The sequence below is a fragment of the Mytilus galloprovincialis genome, chromosome 8 (genome assembly GCF_965363235.1).
Source record: "Mytilus galloprovincialis chromosome 8, xbMytGall1.hap1.1, whole genome shotgun sequence".
Classification (NCBI taxonomy): Eukaryota; Metazoa; Mollusca; class Bivalvia; order Mytilida; family Mytilidae; genus Mytilus; species Mytilus galloprovincialis.
The window spans coordinates 10,845,622-10,868,634 of record NC_134845.1 but is presented as its reverse complement, the minus strand read 5'-3'; the positions used below and the strand labels follow the sequence as shown (position 1 = coordinate 10,868,634).

General features: G+C 32.7%; 2 long non-coding RNA genes across 2 annotated transcripts; both read right to left on the bottom strand.

Annotated features, from left to right (window-relative positions):
• Positions 1 to 2,275: 2,275 nt before the first annotated feature.
• Positions 2,276 to 9,454, bottom strand: LOC143085065 (uncharacterized). The gene is made up of 3 exons (XR_012981236.1): positions 9,339 to 9,454; positions 2,600 to 3,925; positions 2,276 to 2,544 (listed from the first exon to the last, which is right to left on the bottom strand). It is a non-coding gene; the product is annotated as an uncharacterized LOC143085065 (long non-coding RNA).
• Positions 9,455 to 20,434: 10,980 nt separating this feature from the next.
• On the bottom strand, positions 20,435 to 22,548 carry LOC143043109 (uncharacterized). The gene is made up of 2 exons (XR_012968199.1): positions 22,454 to 22,548; positions 20,435 to 21,761 (listed from the first exon to the last, which is right to left on the bottom strand). It is a non-coding gene; the product is annotated as an uncharacterized LOC143043109 (long non-coding RNA).
• Between the last annotated feature and the right edge of the window lie 465 nt (positions 22,549 to 23,013).

Here is a 23,013-nt window from a genome sequence, read left to right as displayed (position 1 = left end):
ATTTTTTGTAAAATTGTGTCAAAAACTTCGTGTAGAAAAAAAGTGTTTGTAAACATTACATTAATTTCTGGAGCGATTGCCGGTCTAGCTATGAAAATACGGATTGTCAAACAGAAAACAGCGCATAAAACATGTATAAAATAATCATGATGCTCTTATAAACCATCTTTGAAGGCTAAATTAGCACTCAGCTGTCTAAAAATGAATTTTATTACACAATAACTTTCCTATTTGAAAAATCCACAGCGGCCAAAATGCGAAACTAAACTCCTAACTGTGTATTGCTACCTAAACAACTTTAATAAACTAAATAAGAAACATAAGAGCAAGGTTGGCTCATCATAATAGTTTGGGAATTAGCGATTCAAGTGGATATGTTTTCTGATGGTTTGTCAAGTTATATGAGGGTGTGGACTGGGTTTACAGAAAAGACAACTATGGGCAAAAATAATAAAGAATAGAGAACAATGGGGTTAAAATATACCTATTAAAGAATAGAACCGTGTGTGCTAAATGACATTCTTAGCTCAAAAATGTGCTCCTTATGTATGTGCCTGTCCCAAGTCAGGAGCCTGTAATTCAGTGGTTGTCGTTTGTTTATGTGTTACATATTTGTTTTTCGTTCATTTTTTTACATAAATAAGGCCTTTAGTTTTCTCGTTTGAATTGTTTTACATTGTCTTATCGGGGCCTATTATAGCTGACCATGCGGTATGGGCTTTGCTCATTGTTGAAGGCCGTACGGTGACCTATAGTTGTTAATGTCTGTGTCATTTTGGTCTTTAGTGGATAGTTGTCTCATTGGCAATCATACCACATCTTCCTTTTTATAATATCCGCAGTAAAAAAAAACATGCATACGATAACAAACAGGCCTTTTTAACATTTTTGGATTCGAGGAGCGCCACTGATGAGTCTGCTGTAGACGAAACGAGTGCACGTGTCTAGCGTAAATACAATATTTAATCCTGGTATCTGTGATGAGTTTATTTACATCCACTGGGTCGATGCCACTTCTGGTGGAGTTTTAATTGCCCGAGCTTATCACCAGCCAAGTAGTCAGCACTTCATATCATTGATATGGTCATATTTATAAAGTAACTGTTTTCAAAACTTTAGAATTTTTTTAAATACTAAGGCTTTTCTACCTGAGAATTGGATTACCTTAGCTGTATTTGGCAAAATTTTTAGGAATTTTAGGTCCTCAATGCTCTTCAACTTTGTACTTTAATAGGCCTTTGTAACTTTTTTGGATTCGAACGTCACTGATGAGACTTTTGTAGACGAAACGCGCGTCTGACGTAAATACAAAATTTAGTCCTGGTATCTTTGATGAGTTAGGATAACAACCATAATGTATCTAAGACTTAAACTAAAGCAAACTCTTAGATTAAATTGATGAGTCGCCTGTCAATAGTTGTAATAAACATTTTGAGTCTTATGTAGGTGAAATGCTCGTTCCAAATTGAAATTGTAAGCCCTTTTAATGCGCCTTTAAAAGCAAAATCAGGTGATTTCTATTGTACAATAACAGTGCTAGGTTGTGCTTGTGAAAAATAACACTAAATTACAAGGATTCGAAGGTTGTGGTAAAAAATGTATATATTTGACCCTAGTGATTTGTAATCAATGTCGAATTTTATGTGTTTGTATTCTATTGTTTGTCTTTTGAAAAATAAAAGTAATTCGATTTTATCACATGTAATTTAATTCCCTCAAAAACATAGTCTGCACTTGAAAATGGGACATTAACGCGAAAAGTTCCTTCCCAACCGCACACAACATCTGCAGTGGTAATTAGTTCAAAGAAGAGAAAAATCATATCTGAAAACAAATAATGAAAAATATATTAACAAGAAAGAAAGTGACTGAAAACACTCAAAGGTAACATTCATAAAACGAAAATAAGTCATGGAGAAATAAAGTAAGTAGAAAGAAAACAAATCAAACATAAGAAACGACTCAATAATTTGATTGAGAAAACAGTCAAAACGCTTCCTTAAACCTTTTTGATTTCTTTGTAAGTTCTATCTAACTAAATTTGAAATAAGCAAAATTATCCAATGAAATCTCCCAATGTGATACTGAAAGAATCTGAGTTGTTCCTAAATAGATATAAGAAGATGCGGTATGAATTTTAATGAGACACCGCACTATAAAAGTCAAAATTTGTAAAAGTAAAACATTATAAATGTCCATATGTTGATCATGTATGATTATAAGTCAAGTGTACTAAATGTAGACTTTTACTAGTGACCATGGAAAAAATTGAAGATAAACACACAATTTTTATTCTGAATTGTTCGGCTCTGGCTTTACGTCATACTGCATATAGTTTCAATGGGGTAACATTTAATCACTAAGAAATACATTTATTATCTATATGCTTATAAAAATACAAACAATCAAAATCTATTCCAGCAGACATTTATCAATTATTTGCCAAGATTTTGTATATTTCAAAAGCTAATAACAACGCATGATCAAACCAAGATTTTGTATTAAAATGCTGACCGTTTTAAAAGAAAACAAAAACATTTGATACTGATAAATAAACTCATCATAGATACCAGGACTAAATTTAGTATATACGCCATACGCGTGTTGATAATATTATTGAGCCTTATGTGGAATATTTTTTAGAACATTTACATTTTTCAAAAAGTTCTTTAAGTGCTGTAGAAAATTCTGCATCCATAAAAGCATATATTATAGGATTGACAATACTGTTAATAATGTATGTATGATAAAGCCACAAAACAGTGGCAGCTACTGTTTCGGACAACCTTTCCCAAAAATCTGGCAATATGCCTTCTAACAAAACCACCATTCCGACCGGCATATAACACACGATTGACACAGCAGTTATTAGAATAAACATGAAAGTAAACTTGTTTTTGAAACGCCTTCTTTTCTTTGATCGGTTTGTTTTTTTCAAGCGTTTAGGCTGAGTAGAATTTCCGTTTTGAGCGGCGGAAGATGAACATTCGGGTACTGTGGTTTCTGTGTAGACGTCAGATGACTGAGTTGCTTCAATGTTTGCATCATTCTTGCATTCGGAATTAACTGTAAGTTTGGAATAGGTACCGTTAGGATTTTTCAGTTCTTGTGTTTTACTTTGAAGATTGGCGGTAATCGAATCGTTTGTTAATTTGTCTGCTGTACTGGTCTCTTTTGTTACATTTGTTTGCTTAAATTTTTGTGCATTGAAATGTTTAAATATAACCCATCCGACTCTTCCATACAGAAAAACAAGTGCAAGAGCAGTAAACAACATGAGAGTTATAAAAAATATTGAATACACTAATCCAGAGAGGTAGACACCATGTTTAAGTCTTCCACATCGGTATCCAACCAATCGCCCATCACTAAAGTGTTCATTTACGCCATAGTTTACTGCAAAAGGTACGGAGCAAGCAACAGACAAGCATACTGATACAGCAACCATTATTTTTCGAGTTTTCAAATTCAGCCTATGACGTCTACATATTATCAAATACCGTTGTATCGCAATAGAAAGTAACAGGAATAAAGAAATTCCTGCTGTTAAAGCAATGGTGTAAAATACTATTTTACATAGAATATTGTTGGTAAATGTCGTTTGCATCACATCTAACATTATACAATTGACGGAACCCACCACCGATGTTAGCATATCCGACACTGCTAAAAATGGAATGAAGTACCTCTCTTCTTTACCCTTCATTTGAAATCTGTATACAGCTAGAACAATCATATTTCCGATCACACCAATAATAAGATATACAGAAAGAACCACAACGTTGGCTATTAAGTGCTTTGCCATAGCTTGTGTTCGGTATTCTTCTGATTTGTTCGTGAAATTTAAATCCATTGTATAGAAATTCAGCAGTTCACTTGTACTGTTCATTTTCAACAGCATTCATTTACCGAAAAACGCAGCAATCTGGAATATTTAAAATGCATCTGATTATGTGTAAAGATCATGTCATGGTAATATATATCTGTAAATCAATATATTATTTTGACAAATGTACGAATTTTATAATTCCCACAGTTCGTTCGCTTTCTTCAAAATGATAAGGGGCCTCGGTTGTCAAGTGGTCTAGGTAGTTCAAGCACCGTATAACTAGCATATCAACACGGTGGTTCTTAGTTCAAACTACTCGACTCTTTTCTTAATTGACAAAGATTGTCAGTGTTCTTGTCGAAAGTCGACAGATCTCTTGCGGACACACTGGCCATCTCCACGAATAATAACTCAAAGCCTCGAAAAATCAAGTGCTGAAAGTGGTTTCAAATCCTAATCAATCAATCTGAATGATAAATAATCTTAACTTTGCAGATCTTTGCATTATGTAATACGTTGGTATGTTTCAGAGTCAGAAGAAATCCCAACGTTTCAATCTAAATACAATTTAACAAAAAATAAATGAATGTTGACAATAAAAAGGTTGAGTTGGAACTGTAACAGTGGTTTGATTCCGCCAGTGCACTTTATCCGGAGGAATAAAATACCTAGTGATTTTTATTTACCAACAAAAATTCCCTAGGTTTTTTTTATCCGGGTCCAGTGTAAAACATCCACCAGTCATTATAAGGTTCTAAAAAGCATTTTTGAATGGGAAATATATATAAAATTGGGCTTATTGATATATTTTGATGTATTTGAAACTGGCATAGCTGATTTATGTAATAAATAGAGAGTTTTCATCCAATGAATGTTCATACTAGTGTTTTTGAACCAGGAATGATTACACTGGTGTTTTTGTACCGGAATGAATGCGCTAGTTATTTTATACCGGGATCGATAAATCTAGTGCTTTAGATCCATACAGTGATGAAGTGTTTAAGTTCTCAGTTTGACCACATGATAACACAATGATAATTTTTATTAACAAAGAAGATTTAAATTTTTTTTTTGTAAATCTATAAAATCGGCATATACTTTTAAATTGTCAGTATAATTGTAATATTTATATATATATATACTGGATTGCCGAAGTTTTTCTGTGTATTCGTGGGTCACCTTGGAGATTAAGGTTGATGAACTCTTCTGTGAATTACGAAAATTTGAACTGCAATAGCATAACAGCAAAGATAAAGAATAATAGAGTTGAGTCATTTTGTACATATACCAAGGGGAAACTTTTGGAAATAAACTTATCATAGATACCAGGAATACAATTTAAAGCATTGTTATTTATAGTTTAATTGCATTTAGTAGAAAAAAAGAATTTGGTTAAAATAAAACCAAGATTTTGTAGAAAATCCACAAACTTTAATACAGAGATTTGTGTAATAAAATTTCAAACATAGATTACTCACTTGTTTTTCTATGATGTGCTAGAGTTTATTTGTAACAAAAAGTCCTAAACAACCTTAAATTCTAAACTCGTGCTGAGTCACTAAGATGAGCGCACCCTTTAATGTGTACTTGAATTGGTCCCAGTGATATTGTTTGCCTTAAATTAGTGGAGAATAAAGGCTTTTTCCCCTGGAGAAGAATCCCAATTTGAAAAAAAAAATGGCTTAAAATTATTCCCAAAAAGACAACTTTTGTCCCAAACAGTGCAGTCTCAGTAGTAAATGTGCAAGAACAATGATGAATACAAACTGAAAAAAACTCATTTAAACATTTTTCGTTCCTTAAATGACTTTATGAGGGTCTATTTATGTATCATCACTGACAAAATGGGGTCTTATTTTAAAGCAGGGTTTGACTCTTGAAAATGGGTCTGTATATTGAAGTATCAGTCAAATTCATGGTTTATTTTAAATTTCCAAATTTGATGAAAATGACGCATATTTTCCCAATAAAAAAGGGTAGAGGTAGTTTTGAAAAAAGCCAACAATATCACTGGGTCCATATTTATATTTGTTATAACCAATATCTAAATTCATAACCTAGTTTTAAGGAAATCAAGGGTAGCACTGCATGCAATAAACCTCTACCTATAAAGCATAAAAATGCCAAATATGAGAGAACTAGGGGAAATGCTGTGGCTTTTCTATAAAAATTCCATACGTTTGGCATTGAATCAACTCAAGGGTACATAATCCTTTAATCATATCTTCTATATCAAAATATCTATAATTGAAACTTTCTGTAAGAACAAATCTGCTCTTTAGTTTATATCAAGTTTTTTGTCTCGATCATTGTTGAAAGTATTTTAAGTTATAAAAATATCCTCCTATTCTTCATCAATCATGAGTATTCGTTAAATTGACTCAAATTAATTCAACTGGTTTGTTGGAAATGTCATTTTAGACCTTTTATGGAAACAATACACCGGTCTAATATAAACAAAAACAACGATATCAAGATGGACGCTTTCACACTATTTACATCCAATATTCTCTAGGGAAAACAGTTACTCGGAATAAAAACAGGGCGGAATGAAAGTACGCTTACATCACTGTTAAGTGGTTTTTTTTCGAAATAATAATACGCGGGTTTTTTTCGGATTGTATTTGAAAATCATTTGTTTGTCCAAATAAGACAGATGTTAGAAAGTGAATTTTTGAAGCCGCATAATGGCGATGTTTATGGAAGTCTCCTTACAATACACAAGCACAGAGATGGCTAACGAAAATTCCTAGACAAAAAAAAATAGTGCCTCCAGAAGACTTAAGTTTGCTGAAAATAATTGTTTTACACAGTTTCTTTCTGACTTATTTAGTTTCAGCCATTAAAAATTCTACGAAAAGGTAGTCACCGTTCAAGGTCAAACGCTATCGTGGAGTATATTGACGGTTTCGTCTATTTGACTTATTTGTAGATCTTGACCGACACTTTTTTTCCTTTTCTACAGAAATGAATAAGGATACAACTTAACAAATTTTTATTTCAATCTTAATTATGTGAAAAAACGTGTTATAAGACTTCATGGGAAACAAAAACGCAAGAAATCTATCTGCTTATGACACGAAAATTAGGACTTTTAAAAATTAACAGTTGACATTTTACAATTGTTCATATTACTATATCAAATCGAATGAGACTAATACTTTTATGCATGTTTGCTTACCTATTATACTATGAATGTGTTTTTATATGTATGTGTAGGTTGTCAAATGTGCTTATAATTTGTTATTTGTTTTAAATATCAAGTAGGTTTTGAGCTCTACAGAGCCGATGTTTACCTTGTTGGATTGCACATATCATGCCCGACTCTCAATAAAATTTACTTACTTACTTACTTACTTGAGACTGGTCTTCTTTTTAATCTATTAACTAGTACTTGTCAGTTTTAAGTGTTTTTTCACGTGATTCTTTAGTCACAAGTATTTTTAGTATGTATAACTTCCTCAGCTCTTTGATCTATTGTACTTAATAACAATCATTTAATAAGATTAAAATAAAACCCCGGAATAACATATTAACAAAGGTTAAATTAAATGAGAAGTAACATTGATTGACGAAAAATTTCTTTACAACTTCAAGAGAAGTATTTTAATAGTTAGATTCTTCCAAGTGTATACAATAGAAAATATATCAAATCTATTAAATGTATCCGCGTGTTTAGTGTTAACAAATTAGGTTTCATAGTTTGGCTAGCATAAAAAATGTCCTAATGTAAAATGTATCATGTATTCAACTTTGTAAACATATTACCTAAACATATTTACGTAGAGGCAAGAAAAGTAATATGCGAAATGAACTGGTACATTTCTAAAAATTCACAGGGGACGAAAGTTAAGTTATAACAACAAAATTTATGTAAAAATACATTCCTATGGTAATTTTTGTATTCTTGTCTTCATCTTACTGATGTGACTATATGCTTTTTTGTATTTCTTTGTTGGCTTATTTGTTTGTTTTTATGGAAATAAAGATTATAAAAAAATGTTGACTACTGTACCCCTATATATGTCATGTTTACCTATTATGTCTCACACATTGTTGTCACTATAACGAAATTTTAAGCGACTCTAGTACGTCAGCTAATGTCTGTTTCCAGTCAGGAAAAGAGCGTTGTTATCAATTCGTTGGATTTGTTTGAGCTTTTGATTTTGAAATTTGTTTAGGGACGTTCAGTTCTGTATTTTCCTCGGAGTTCGATATTTTTATTGTTTTACTTTTTCCCAATGAACAGCACCTACCGATTTGAGCTAGTATAATACTAAAATTTCAAAACTTTTAAATTTGATAAATGTAAAATAATTACAACAGAGGCTGCGTATTTACACATTAAAAAAAAAGCAGTTTGACAATGACTAAAACAATTTAAAGTGGACCAAGATTAAGTAATTCAACGGGGATGCGTATTTATACATCCCAAATTAACAACGCCATGCGATTTAGACTGGTATAATGTAAGCGTTCTTTTATTCCGCCGTGTATATATTCCGGGTAACTGTTTTTCACTAGAGAATATTGGATGTAAATAGTGTAAAGGCGTCGATCTTGATATTGATTTTTTTGTTTATATTAGACCGGTTTATTGTTTACATAAATAAATTGGTTAAAATCAAAATAATTTTTAAGAACCTGAGTCAATCTATTTAATAATATTGATGAAGACGAAGAGGGTATTTTTATAACTAAGAATACTTTATCAATGATCAGGACATTGAACTTGATATAACCCAAATTTAAAGAGCAGATGTGTTCTTACATAAATTTCCAATTATATAAGCATCCTTTGATATTGACAAAGAAGATATGTGATTTTATATCCAAGTCTTCCGAAGAGCAATTATAAGGAAAAACTTCGGCAATCCAGTAAATATAATTATTACAATTAGTGACCATTTGAAATCATATGATTTTATAAATTTGCATAGAAAAGTATTTAAATTTATTCGTTAATTGTCATTATTGTGCTATCGTGTGTTACAAATGAGTACTGATCACTTCATCAATGTATGGATATAAAGCACTAGTGTAATTAATCCAGTTATAAAATGACTATCTAGAACAATTATTCCGGTACGAAATCACTTGTGTAATCATTCCGGTACAAAAACACTAGACTAAGTGTAAACATTCCTTGGATGAAAACTCTCCTTTTTTATATATAAATCAGCTAGTCATTATAACGTAATAGATAAATTTCTGAATTATAGATTATTAATTATCTTAATTTTGGAGCTTTTTTCGTGTGCTTAGTGTGTTTTTTCTTCGAGTCTCCCATCCGTTAGTGTTCGAAAATTGTATTCATAACTTCAACCCTGAACTTGTTGAAAAACAGATATAACAGATGCAGTGTTTTTATATTTTGTTTTGTGTTCATATGTCTAAAACTTTGAAATTGTCATTTGCGTTCAAATATTTTCTGCCATTTCCAATGCGATTCTTCCTACTGAATAATAAGGCAATATTCTTTTTTATACAAATTAATAAAATTGCTTACCCAAAATTTTGTATATTATCCGTTATGAAACTCAAATAGATGTAAGTGTTTATTTTTGTTTACTTAATATATATATACTGTAGAAGATACACCGGATACATATACGATATAGCTTGTATCTGATGCGACAAGTATCTCATTATGTAGGAGCGATTATCGGAAATCAACACTTACGCATGACTAACCATTAGAAAACTGAAGATTGAAACTAAAAGGGGAATATCTTTAAAATAAAAATGCGTAATGATTGTATGCAAAAGGACAATAATTAGTTTAATTTATGTCAGACTTACAACTGACCCTCGGAACAGACGTTTCAACTGAAAGTATACGAGCGTCTGAAGCTAACCTTCATGGCAGAGTACTTTCCCGTAAAACCCATAAATTTGTCGAAAGAGTGCATGGTTATTCATAACTACACCAATTCAACATCAACCCTTCTAGGCTTCCTCATAGCCTCCTTATAGGCTTCCTCGTTGTCTCATTATTAGACTTCCTAATAGCCTCATAGGCATGGTACCCTCTAGGTATGATAGCCGCATAGGCTTCCTGATAGCCTCACGCATTATCTTTTTTAACCATCGTTCCAATTGGATTGGTGTGATGTCAAGGCAGGGGTCTATACTTTGCTACTTTTCTTTGTGCACTTAGCTAGGCTCTTGATTTATTCATGAAGCAAAAAATAAAATAATTTAGCTGAGTAGATTCCCCAAGGGCTACGAAAGCCAAGAAGGCTCAACTTCGGCATTCAGAATTCGGAAATCATTTTTATGCCCCATTTATGGGCATTATGCTTTCTGGTCTGTGCATCCGTGTACTATGGACACATTTTTGTTTTTACTGTTATAAACTTTTAGTTATTATTGTAATAATCACTATTTGTTGTTATTGTGATATGAAGATTAATTGCCTGTCTTCATGTAAACTGCTCAACCTTATATAAATAGTGTAAATGTATGATTTGTCCATAATCAATTGAGGAGAGTTTGCTTTTCGTCTGGTGTTTGTGAATTAGCTGGTTCGGAATCAACCCCTGTAAGTATGTGATTCCAACTGTCTCCGTTACCACCTTCCCAACTGAACATACACCCGACGCTGTTTTTATTCCCTTTGTTCTAACTACTCCTTCAAAATATGTCCATTAAATGATAATAACCCTCTCTCCCCTGTTCCCCTTTCCGAATGTATCTTGTTAAAAAACACCGAGAAAACCTTTAAAGTTAAATTAACCAGTTCTTTACTATTAATCAATCAATCATCATTTTAACGGACTCGTACCCCCCTTTTTTAACTAATGAAATAAAATCCAATAGTTCTGGAATGAACGATCGAAATTTTACCAAAACCTATAGAGATCGTTTGGTCGTGCGCTGGTAACACTGTACTATGTACCTCGAATGGACGCCGTACAGATGAAAAAAAAATCCGTTGAAAATAATTGTATCCGTGGGGAATTCGTTTGTGTAATGACTTAATATTATAACGGACGCGTAACGAATGCCTAAAGGTAACACACATGACCAGTACCAAAAAATATTAAAAACAGACATACAGAAGCGTGCTGTATAAAATGGACGAACCATATAACGGATGTATCACTGACCAGTAACGGATACACAACGGAAACAAAAAGGTCAAGTATCGTAAAAACGGAAGCCTACCGCGGACGTTCAACGGACATGTTGACTGCCAGCATCACAATCAAAATCATGAGAAAATTGATATCGCCTTTCACATCAGGAAATTTATACATTATTGTCGAGTCATTAGAAGGGGGGTTGGAAATAAATAAATGAATATAAAATATCTCTAGTGTATGTTTTCAAAATCAAACAGCTTTCCGAGAAGACGTTCCATGGGACTTGTTAACCCTTCAGAAGCATTGTTTAAAAGATGGCAAACGGAAAAATGGGGTGTTAAGTTAGAATCAGAGGCATGTAATACAGTGTGAAGAGAGTGCCAGCCAATAAAACTAATTCCAAGCTAGCAAAATTAATAGAATCCACGGAAGTCTATTTCTTGCCTTGCTGTTTTTCCTTAAATCATCCCTCCCACATTATAGATATTTACGATATGAAGGTCCATTTCTACAAGTTTGTCATATCAAACAAAAACGTAATACTATGTTTGATCAATGTTGAGATGGTAGACATCTTTACATACCTTGGAGCGGTCATAGATACCACCGACAATGCAACAGCCGACATAAGAAATAGAATTAAAAAAGCAAAAGCCGCATACTATAAGTTAGAAAATATACAGACATCAAATCAATATAGTGGAAAGCATAAAAATAAAAATTTACAAAAGCAATGTAATATCAGTGTTGTTATATGGGGCAGAATGTTGGAAGATAAGCAAGAGAGATGGATAAAGACTTAACACCTTTAAACCAGGAACTTGCGTATAATCTTCAAGATATTTTGACCAACTATGATTTCCAACACAGAACTGCTGCATGAGCAACATCACCAACACCATTAAGATCAGGACTTACTATCGACGTCCTTGTGTTCGTATGACTATACTGCCAGACGATATTATTTGGTGTGGGGTTTTTTTTTTTTTTTAAATATACCAACTACCATGACTTATATGGGTTTTTTTCTCAATAAGAAGTTAAAATTCAGAAACGTTCGACTGACCTTATTTCCACATTAAAAAAATCCAGCCAAAAACCACATTAGTGTGTGGTTTTATTTTTTAATTCACAAATTTCGTTAAGAAAGTAAATGAAGAGGACATTTCCTTACGCTGTATCATAAAAAAGCGTGGTTTTCCTGTTTGTTTGTGTAATTCATACTTATTGAAATCCGAAGGGTGATACAAATTTGTTTAAGGATGGTCTATTCTTCGTGCATGCAAGTGAATCTATTATTTCCTTCCTCATTGTGTTTAACTCGGTGCCTATTCCTAGAGATATGTCAATTAATTTTGACAAGAAGCAAGTTTCATTGACGCTACACCGAAATGACAGCTTACAAATAAACAAACATTACAAATAATTATAACACAAGTTTATAACTATATGTATGGTCACCGTCTAGAAGATAGACCAGTGCTGAGAAGAGTATTCATTTGATTTTGCAGGGTGGATAAGTACATAACAACGTTAAATCGGAATAGAGATGTTAAACCCGATGGCACCTGCCACGCTCCCTCCTCATACAAAAATATGTGCAGATCAACTAGGCAAAATTCGAGACTTATTATTACATATAGGTAACACGATACAAATAAAAAATATTGAAATGTCGCTCGTTTTTTCGTTTTTTTTTTAAATGGTATTATCATAACATGTGTTCATTTATAAAGGCAGTCTATGAAACCAGGGACAATACTATAATATACTAATTTAGACTGTCCCTGATGGAACATTTTGTGTTCGAATTCATACTGAGGGTTGATTTTTAGAGGCTTTTGAAAAGGAGTAGGTCCGGTAAGGGCCGATTTTGGCCACAAATGTCAGGTTCGTCTGACGAAAGATTGTTGTCACTTTCTAAACACTTAAGCGTCTATTTCAGGTGGTGATTCAATTAGTAAAAAATAAAGATTTAACTGATTTACTCATTTAAAAGCGCTCTGATTCAAGCTTAAATATGAAAAAATCCATCAAATATGCCAAAAAATGTCACTTTTCAGATGTTTTTTGTCAAGAAAAAAAGTGGCTGCATCCGTGTCCATCCTCAAACTTTATATATGTTATATATCATCATCAAATGCAACTTATATTTCAATATTAAGAATGAACACAAATGCGGCCACATTCATTTAAGACGGAATCCGTCTAAAATTTAACTAAAATGGTAAAATTGTGAAGATTTCAGTAATTTAGCATGACTTAATGGTGCTAGTACCCGATATATGTGCATTGTATTGTCAAAAACAGCCCATATTTATGTAGCAGAAGCATTCTACTTTTCAAAAATTAACAAAAAGTTAACATTTAAACATTTTGTAAAACTGCTATATTTTGGGGACAAAAAGGGGCCTTACTGGACCTACTCCTTTCTTGGGAGTGAAACAAGGCGAACTGTTATCACCTCTGTAATTTGTTTTCGTGAATGACATTGTTCAAGTTATTTAAATGGACAGTGATTACAATGTTTTTAATATAAATGAATATCTAGTTGATATTGTTTGCAGAACAGATATGTTCGGAAAATCTGCCTAAACATTATAAGTCTTATTAGACAATTCATTTTATTATAAAAAGTGGAATTAAACTGTTAATACTTACGAACAAAAGTAGTCGTTTTTCAGAAATGGTTGGCTTTTTCTTTGACAACCAGTAGCTAGAAAATGTAAACGTATATGTATACTTAGGCATGTTACTACATTTCAATGGCAAATTCTTGCACTCACAGAAGAAGATTTCTTAACAAGGAACAAGAGCACTTTATTGTACTTATTCGGCACTTTCAAGCGAGTTAATATTGAACATAGTTCATCTTTCTTGTTTGTTTAACAGTATGGTGGCCTCTATAGTTAACTATGCACGGTCTGGGGATTTTATCGAGCCAATGACATAGAACTGGTTCATAATTGTTTCTGTCGTTTTATATTTAAGCTTGGTAAAAATGAACCAATCGCCTTTTTGTGTGGTTAACTTGATCATTTACCTTTGTTCATTTAAGGAATGTTGTTTACATAGAATTATAAAGTTTTAGTTGCATATAATATATGATAAACCTAATATTGAATATGGTATATACAACCCCCTACGTATTGAATACTCAAATGGTAAGAGAAACTGGGTTTTAAATGTGCGCGATTTACTATTTAGTTTTGGTAGGCACCATGTATCAATTGATCAAGAGAAAATTAATATGTCGTACAAATAAACAATCAATACTACCAAAAAATCATCCTGACTCTAAAAGTTGTTCACTAAAAAATAATGCTTGCAACATTTTATGAAACGTTTCCATTATGTCTCATTGATTGCAATAAATGCATGTGTTGGAAAACATCCGGCCAAGAAATCATGATAGGCAATGTACACTTTTGAATATTGTTGAAAACGAAATATACATACTTCTTACGCAGGCGTTCTTTGAGTGTTGCAACAAAGAAATGGAAAATTCACAATGCCATCTTTATTGTATGTTTGTTCTCAACCGACTATCATGCATTGTCAATTTGTATATGTTAGTCAATTGTGTATGAGGTAGACTTAAATGCATATGCTGAACTCTTTATTTCAAATTCGTTAATATGAGCTGGCATGTCAGTTAACTGCTAGTATTTCTGTTGTTATTTATGTATTATTGTCATTTTTTTTCTTTAGTTACATCTTCTGACATCAGACTAGGACTTCTCTTGAACTGAATTTTAATGTGCGTATTGTTATGCGTTTATTTTTTATATTGTCTAGAGGTATAGGGTGAGGGTTGAGATCTCATAAACATGGTTATCCCCGCCGCATTTTTGCACCTGTCCCAAGTCAGGAGCCTCTGGCCTTTGTTAGTCTTGTATTATTTTAATTTTAGTTTCTTGTGTACAATTTGGAGTTTAGTATGGCGCATTATTTCGGGCCTTTTGATAACAAAGTTCACGGAGAAGTGTGATTCATAACTTCTAACAAAAAATAACGTGGCCAGTCCGTTTATATATGAATTTAGAGTTAAAAAATATGCAATCGGAGGTTTAGATTTAGACTGGAATTTGTCAATATTGAGATCCTGCAAAACGTGTTTGTACTTGTATATTTTAGTTATTATAGGTTTGGTATATGTATAAGAGGTACCGATTTATCTTAAAAGTAGCGAGCTCTTTTTGGGTATACTGATTTCTGATGAACGATTGAGGAAAAGTTAATTTTGTTTGCAAAGAAAAGTTGTAGAAAAAATCGCTTTTCTTTCTCATATTTCCAATGCAAACCGGTTTGAAAAGTCAATGACTGGTAATTATATCCGCGATGATAGCTGTAAAAGAAAGTGGATTGCATGGAGACCTTTGTTTGCAAAGATAAGTTGAAGAAAGAATCTTTTCACTTTCCCATATTTTCCAATGCAAAGCGGACTGTTGAGTATGTGTCAAGAAATGTCCGCGATCATAGTTGTATAAAAATAAGAATATGTTGTATACTAGTATTTGCCAATGAGATAACTCTTCACAAGAGACCAAATGACGCAGAAAATAATGACTATTGGTCACCGTACTCGCAGTTCCTAACGGCTAGTTCAAAATTAATAACAAATTTTAAAATAAACAAGCATCTTACACTAAAATATCAATCAGTACACATCCAACATCCAATGGATTGACTGTAAAGACGTCATTAACAGTCAGAAAAAATGCCTTTATAGCACTGGGTTGACACCTCTGATGATGGAATATTAGTCCACGAGGGTATAATCAGCTCCCCATGAGGATGTGCTATCCCGTTTGAAATAATTTTCTACAGGTACAACCAAACTTCACTTCAATCCAAATCTTTATACTTATGGAAGTATTTGATAAAGGTTTAAGTAATTTTAACAGAGATTTCGACAAATCATTATACAAATTGTGTTTACTTTTCAAATTTTTGAATGATTCATGTTAAGAAAGGAAGCTTTTGACAAAAATTGTCATACATGAAAGAAGTTTTGAATTTTGGTAATTTTCCAGTTTCCCGCTTTCAAAAATTTCATAATAAAAATCTTAATTTTTAACTCGAAACGATAGATGCTGAAGAAGATATGTTCTCAATTTCCGTACACAATAATTTCTGAACTCTATAAAAGGAGTTACATTTGACAAATTTTTCAGTTTCATATTTCTGAGATTTTATGATAATTTTATGATTATTGTGAGATTTTAACAAAATCTGAAGTGTTTGCCTCTAAATATTAATTCCTGGTCATGTAATTTGTCACATTTCTCATTCTATTATGTTTATGATGTTTCAAAAAGGTTTAATTGTAATAAAAGATGCAACTTCATTAATATCATAAATATTCAAATTTTCAAATTTTCATTTCTTTTATAATAAAAACGACGATTTTTACCCAAAATCATCTATTCCCACCACTATTACCTTATAGTAGTTATCAAAGGTACCAGGATTATAATTTATTACGCCAGACGCGCGTTTCGTCTACATACGACTCTTCAGTGACGCTCATATTAAAATATTTATAAAGCCAAACAAGTACGAAGTTGCAGAGCATTCAGGACCCAAAATTCCAAAAAAGTTATGCAAAATGAGGCTAAGGTAAACTATGCCTGGGATAAGAAAATCGTTAGTTTTTCGAAAATTCAAATTTTTGTAAACAGGAAATTTATAAAAATGACCACATTGTTGATATTCATGTCAACACCGAAATGTTGACTTCTGGGCTGGTGAAACCCTCGGGGACGAAACGTCCACCAGCAGTGGCATCGACCCAGTGGTGTAAATAGTTATCAAAGGTACCAGGATTATAATTTAATACGCCAGACGCGCGTTTCGTCTACATAAGACTCTTCAGTGACGCTCATATCAAAATATTTATAAAGCCAAACAAGTACAAAGTTGAAGAGCATTGAGGACCCAAAATTTTAAAAAAGTTGTGCAAAATGCGGCTAAGGTAATCTATGCCTTATCAACCATGATGAAGTTTTGAACACAAAAGTAATCAAGTAATTTCCGTTTTAAACCATTTTAATATTTAAGCAATTTCAACCTTGATTAATTGGAATACAATGCACCAGCCATCGATTTGAAATAAATGTTTTCCAGGAATAAATATGAAAGCATGATATTAAACACAATAAACTGTTGACACTGAGAGATATCTCGTCTTCGTGTGTAATTTTGATAGTTTAATTAATCAATGGTTCTACTAAGACTGACATAAATTACAAAATGTTAACCTTTAAATAAACTCATTATAGATACCACCACGATTGAAATGCTTTGTACGCAAGACGCACGTTTCATTTACAAAAGACTCATCAGTGACTCTCGGATCAAAACATTATAAAAGGCCAAATGAAATCTTCTTGCTATATAACTTTGTTACAATTTAAAAAAAAGAGTCGAATATGTTAATATAAAAGAATCTTCAGTGTTCAAATGTTGATCAGATATTAAAAGGCACTTATACCAACACCACATGTTAATCATATACTGTTGTGAAAGATCCTCGTGTAGGTTTTGACTAAATGGGAGTGATCATGTAGGTTGCACTTTGTAAATACAGCTGTTTCTCAAAACACGCCTCTTTTTGGGGAGTAATTGAATATTCATAGAAAATTAATTTTGTTTACATACTGGTTCCCAGTTATGCTCTCTGTGTTCCATATCGCAGAGACAGAACTTGGGAATGTTACCAGTAAATAAACACGTGCATATTGTTTACATTGAAATCTGTTGTAACCTTTCATTCGAGGTAGGGGTAGTTAAGAAAATTAGTGTAAGTTTAAACTCTGAGAAGTTCAGGCCATATAAACGTTGAAAATATGCCGCACAGCCCTATATTTTGACCTTTGAAAAAATTGTGGTGCATATAAATTTCAATTCTAGGATAAGATTTTTTTCAAATCTTCATAGTAAAAGTGGTACAGTTTTAGCCGTAAAAGGAGTTCCTATGGGAAATTGCATTGTCAATATTTACAGACATGCATCCTATAAGCCAACGCACTATCACGGAACTAAATATACATTTTTTGTACAATTTCAGTCCGGGATTACCAATTTAATCTTAAATATACGACTGGTATCCTTTTTAAATTTAACTGTCAAGAGTTGATCAATATCGTATTACACGAGATTTGGTGATGGAATCTGTTTCTCTTATGTGACGTCATCAGGCATGGTCGCCTTTTTTCATGCCGTCACAATAGGAAATTCAGAGGAAAACAAGAAAATTTTAACCAATGAAGAACTGAGATCAAACAAACCACACGTTGATTAAATTTTTTTGTATAATGGGTGCAGAAAGGGATAAATTGACGAAGAATTAGATAAATGATTGATATGACACAAGCATATTCGTTTCTGAAGGTTTCAAAGACGTCAGTCGACTTATTCTCTCAGAAAAACAAATCCAAGAATCTTATATTAATGAATAAACCAATAACACGTACAAACAGACCATGTTGTCTAAAAGAGGTCGAATGTTTCAGAATAAGAAAAGGATTAGCAATATCATTATCAGTAAAACTTTTTTTGGATTTTTGACAAGAACATTTAAATTTTTCAAAAAGCTCTTTCAGTGCTTTTGAAAATTCAGCATCCATAAAGGTATACAGTAATAGGATTGAGAATACTGTTAATGATGTATGTGTGATAAAGCACTAACACAATGGTTGCTACTGTTTCATAGAGCAATTTCCAAAAACCGGGAAATATGCCTTCTAACAAAACGATCATTCCCACTGGAAATAACACACGACTGCCACAGCAGTTATTATAATAAACATTAAAGTAAACTTGTTTTTAAAACGTTTTTTTTTTCTGTTTGTAATTCGGTTTGTTTTTGGCAAGTCTTGCGGTTGTGCATAATGTTCGTTATGAACGGCGGAGGATGAGCATTCGAGCGCGGTGCTTTCTGTGTATACGTTAGAGGAGTGAGTTGGCTCCATATTTGAATTATTCTTCCATTCCGAATGAACTGTGGATTTGGTGTCTGATCTGTTGATATTTTCCAGATCTTGTGTTTTGCTGTGAATGTTCTCCGTAACCAAATCCTTTTGTAATTTTTCTGATGCACTAGACTCTTTTGATACATTTGTTTGCTTACGTTTCTGAGCATTGAAATGTTTGAAAATAACCCATTCGATTCTGCCATACAGAAAAACAAGTGTAAGAACAGTACACACCATTAGAGTTATGAAAAATATGGCATACGCTAAATGTAGAAACCATGTTTAAGTCTACCACAACGGTACCCAACAAATTGACCCTCACACGTTTATCCAAATAATCTAAGACCAATAATCAATGCCTTAAACAAATTAAGAACATGTTTATAGCTCGATCTTGTGAGAAACTTTATGTATTGGGCAGATATATTAGAGTAGTAGCTTGAAGTAACATGTTGTTTTATATAGCTGGAATTTAGTAACGTTTTGTATTGGAAGTTATAATTGTGAACCTTCAAATATATTATATATATACATGCACATTTATAAGATTAAACATGTGAACATTAAGGATACTTAATTCAATTCTAACAGTGACTTTATATAAGGTGGCATATATATACAATAGCTAGTTCCCTATATTAACGGGCAAGATGGAGTTATCGTTCCCGGATTCATATTCCCGAAATAATGACTTGTAGTACAAAACACAAACACAAACACAAGAAAGACCCGTTATACTGTCAGTGATCATTCGACCTCGACTTTATAATTTCAGAACTTCTAATTACTTGTGTGTGTAACTACAAAAATGTTTACTCTGCGTTTTCCTTTAATCGAGACAATTTGTAAGCATACATGAATCGGCTTGTTTCCAAAATCAATTATTTCAGTAGAAACCTTTTCAATTATGTTATTAATAAAAGACGAACAAGTAAGAGAAAATGAACACCTAATTTTATATTGTCTCACAAATCATTATAAAACAACATAATATCACAAATATTCCTTTCTTCAGAAAAACTAAAATCCAAAAAAAGAACCCATGAACATGTAACTCTTTCTAAAACCACGAAAATTGATAACGATGAATAAAAGTACTTTCATGGTATGTGGCATATATTATCTATACTACTGAAGGAAGAAACCAATGTCAATACCCGCATCTCCTCTGAATCCATACAAAGTCGGAAGAATTTGTGACATGACGTATAAATGTAGTGTTTTGTACTTCCTAAATGTGTCTTTGAAAACAATTTTTTTCCACAGAAAACGCCATTTTTTTAAGAAAATAACCTAATTCAGAGACCGTTATCGATCCGTGTTTTATGCGCCTTTCGCGCATGCTCAGTCGCGAACTGCCCAAGAAATTTAAAAACTCTTTGTTTCAACACTTGCCTCGATTCCACCCCTCTTTTTCGATCGACTTGCCTTATTTTGTTTTGCCTATACATATTCTTCTCAATAAACAAACCAATAACTCACGCGACAGACAAGATTGGCTAGAAGAGGTTCAATTAAAAAACAAAAACAATTAGTAATATCACTATCAGTTAGATTTTATTTGGATTTTTTACTAGAACATTTACATTTTTCAAAAAGCTGTTTCAGTGCTTTTGAAAATTCAGCATCCATAAAAGTATATAGTATAGGATTGAGAATACTGTTAATGATGTATGTGTGGTAAAGCAGTAAGACAATGACAGCTTCTGTTTCAGACAGTCTTTCCCAAAAATCTGGAAATATGCCTTCTAACAAAACAACTATTCCCACTGGAATATAACACACGACTGCCACAGCAGTTATTATAATAAACATTAAAGTAAACTTGTTTTTGAAACGCCTTTTTCTTTTTGTAAGTCGATTTGTTTTTGGCAAGTCTTGCGGTTGTGCATAATGTTCGTTATGAACGGCGGAGGATGAGCATTCGAGCGCAGTGCTTTCTGTGTATACGTTAGAGGAGTGAGTTGGCTCAATACTTGAATCATTCTTCCATTCTGAATGAACTGCTGATTTGGTGTCTAAACCGCCGATATGTTTCAGTTCTTGTGTTTTGCTGTGAATGTTCTCTGTAGCCAAATCCTTTGGTAATTTTTCTGATGCACTAGACTCCTTTGATACATTTGTTTGCTTACGTTTCTGAGCATTGAAATGTTTGAAAATAACCCATTCGATTCTGCCATACAGAAAAACAAGTGTAAGAACAGTACACACCATTAGAGTTATGAAAAAAATGGCATACGCTAATCCAGAGATGTAGAAACCATGTTTAAGTCTACCACAACGGTATCCAACAAATTGACCCTCACTGAAGTGTTCATTTAAGCCATAGTTCACTGCATACGGTACGGAGCAGGCAACTGACAAACACACCGTTACGGCAACCATTATTTTACGAGTGTTCAAACTAAGCTTCTGACGTCTACATATTATTAGATACCGTTGTATCGCAATAGAAAGTAAAAGAAAGATAGAAATGCCTGATGTTAAAGCAAAGGAGTAAAACATTATTTTACATATTGTACTGTTAGAAAAAGTTGTGTTTATCACATCTAGAATTATGTTATTAATGGTGCACACAGAACATGTCAGCGTATCTGCCACTGCCAAAAAAGGAATAAAATATCTCTCTTCTGATTTACCTTTCATCTGAAATCTGTACACAGCTAGAACAATACCATTTCCTATGATACCAATAATCAAATAAACAGAAAGAACCACAACGTCAGCCATTAAGTGTTTAGCCATGCCTTGTTCCAAGTATTCTTCAGATGTGTTCGTGAAATTTATTGCCATTCTATACGAATTCATCATTTCACTTGTACTTGTCGTGTTCATCTGCATTCACTTACCGAAAAAGATTACGATCTGGAAAATAAATATATGAAATTAGAACCTCATGTTTTGTTACAGTCATGAAAATGTATATCATTGTACATTAAAGAGTTTCGTTCTCTTTCATATGGGTTTTTCTGCGTGATTGTCTTTCGTTATTGTTTGATTTTCATTTCTCTGTAAAAACATTAACGGTACCAACTTTTCTGCTCCAGGTGCGCATTTTGACTACAAATATGTCCTCGATGATGCTCGGCTAAAGAGCTCACCAGAGCTCATGTTTTGTCTGTTATTATGTATATATATGCCGACTATAAATTAAATTTACTTACTGACTTACTCGAGTCTAAAATATTTGAAAATCCAAAACTTATTAAAAACAATGAAGCTGATAAACCAAAAAGGAAAAAAGGTATAACCAAAGCCGGTAAAAAAGATGAGGGAGATATAATCCTTGATTTAAACTAATTTCCAGAAGATATAAAGTACTAGTATATGCTATTTATGTGATTTCAACATCAAATGTTTACTTGCAGAACACAAGAAATAACATGCAACAAGTGCCAATACCAATGAAGTGCACTTTTTCTCTCCCATATTTTTGTTCAATACAATTGTTTACTGCGTTCACCTAAATATATGATGTTGAAATTGTCTAGTTTTCCTGTTCTCATATGTTACGGACTATTTTTGTTGTTGTACACAAAAAGAAAAAAATTACTTACCTAAAACTTATCCTTTATTCAAATTGAAATAATAGAATGTGTTTTATTCACCGAATATATATATATATATATAGATATATTTGTACGTCTTCTCGTCGTTGTTCAATTATTGTCATGGCGTTGATAATTTTGCTTTGAGTCTTTTTCATTGGTCGAACGCTATTTCCACGAACTTTTCCCACACAAGGAGAGAAATACTTGTCACATCGAATACAATAACTCATCCGGTTTCTTAGTATATATATATATATATACTAAGAAACCGGATGAGTTATTGATAAACGAATAAGTTATTGAAAATTCACTTGGAAACCCAACATATATCCTCACGACACTTACCAAAGAGGAAATCCTGGATAATCATAGGTCTGTTCTATGTTCCTCTGGAATTTCAACCAAAGATGATGAACTGGATCTTCCATCACTGTATTGGATACCTAAACTGCATAAGTGTCCTTACAAACAACGGTATATTGCTGGGTCTTCCAAGTGCTCCACGAAATCTCTTTCTAAATTATTAACATCTATTTTATCAGCAATCAAAGTCGGGATTCAAAGTT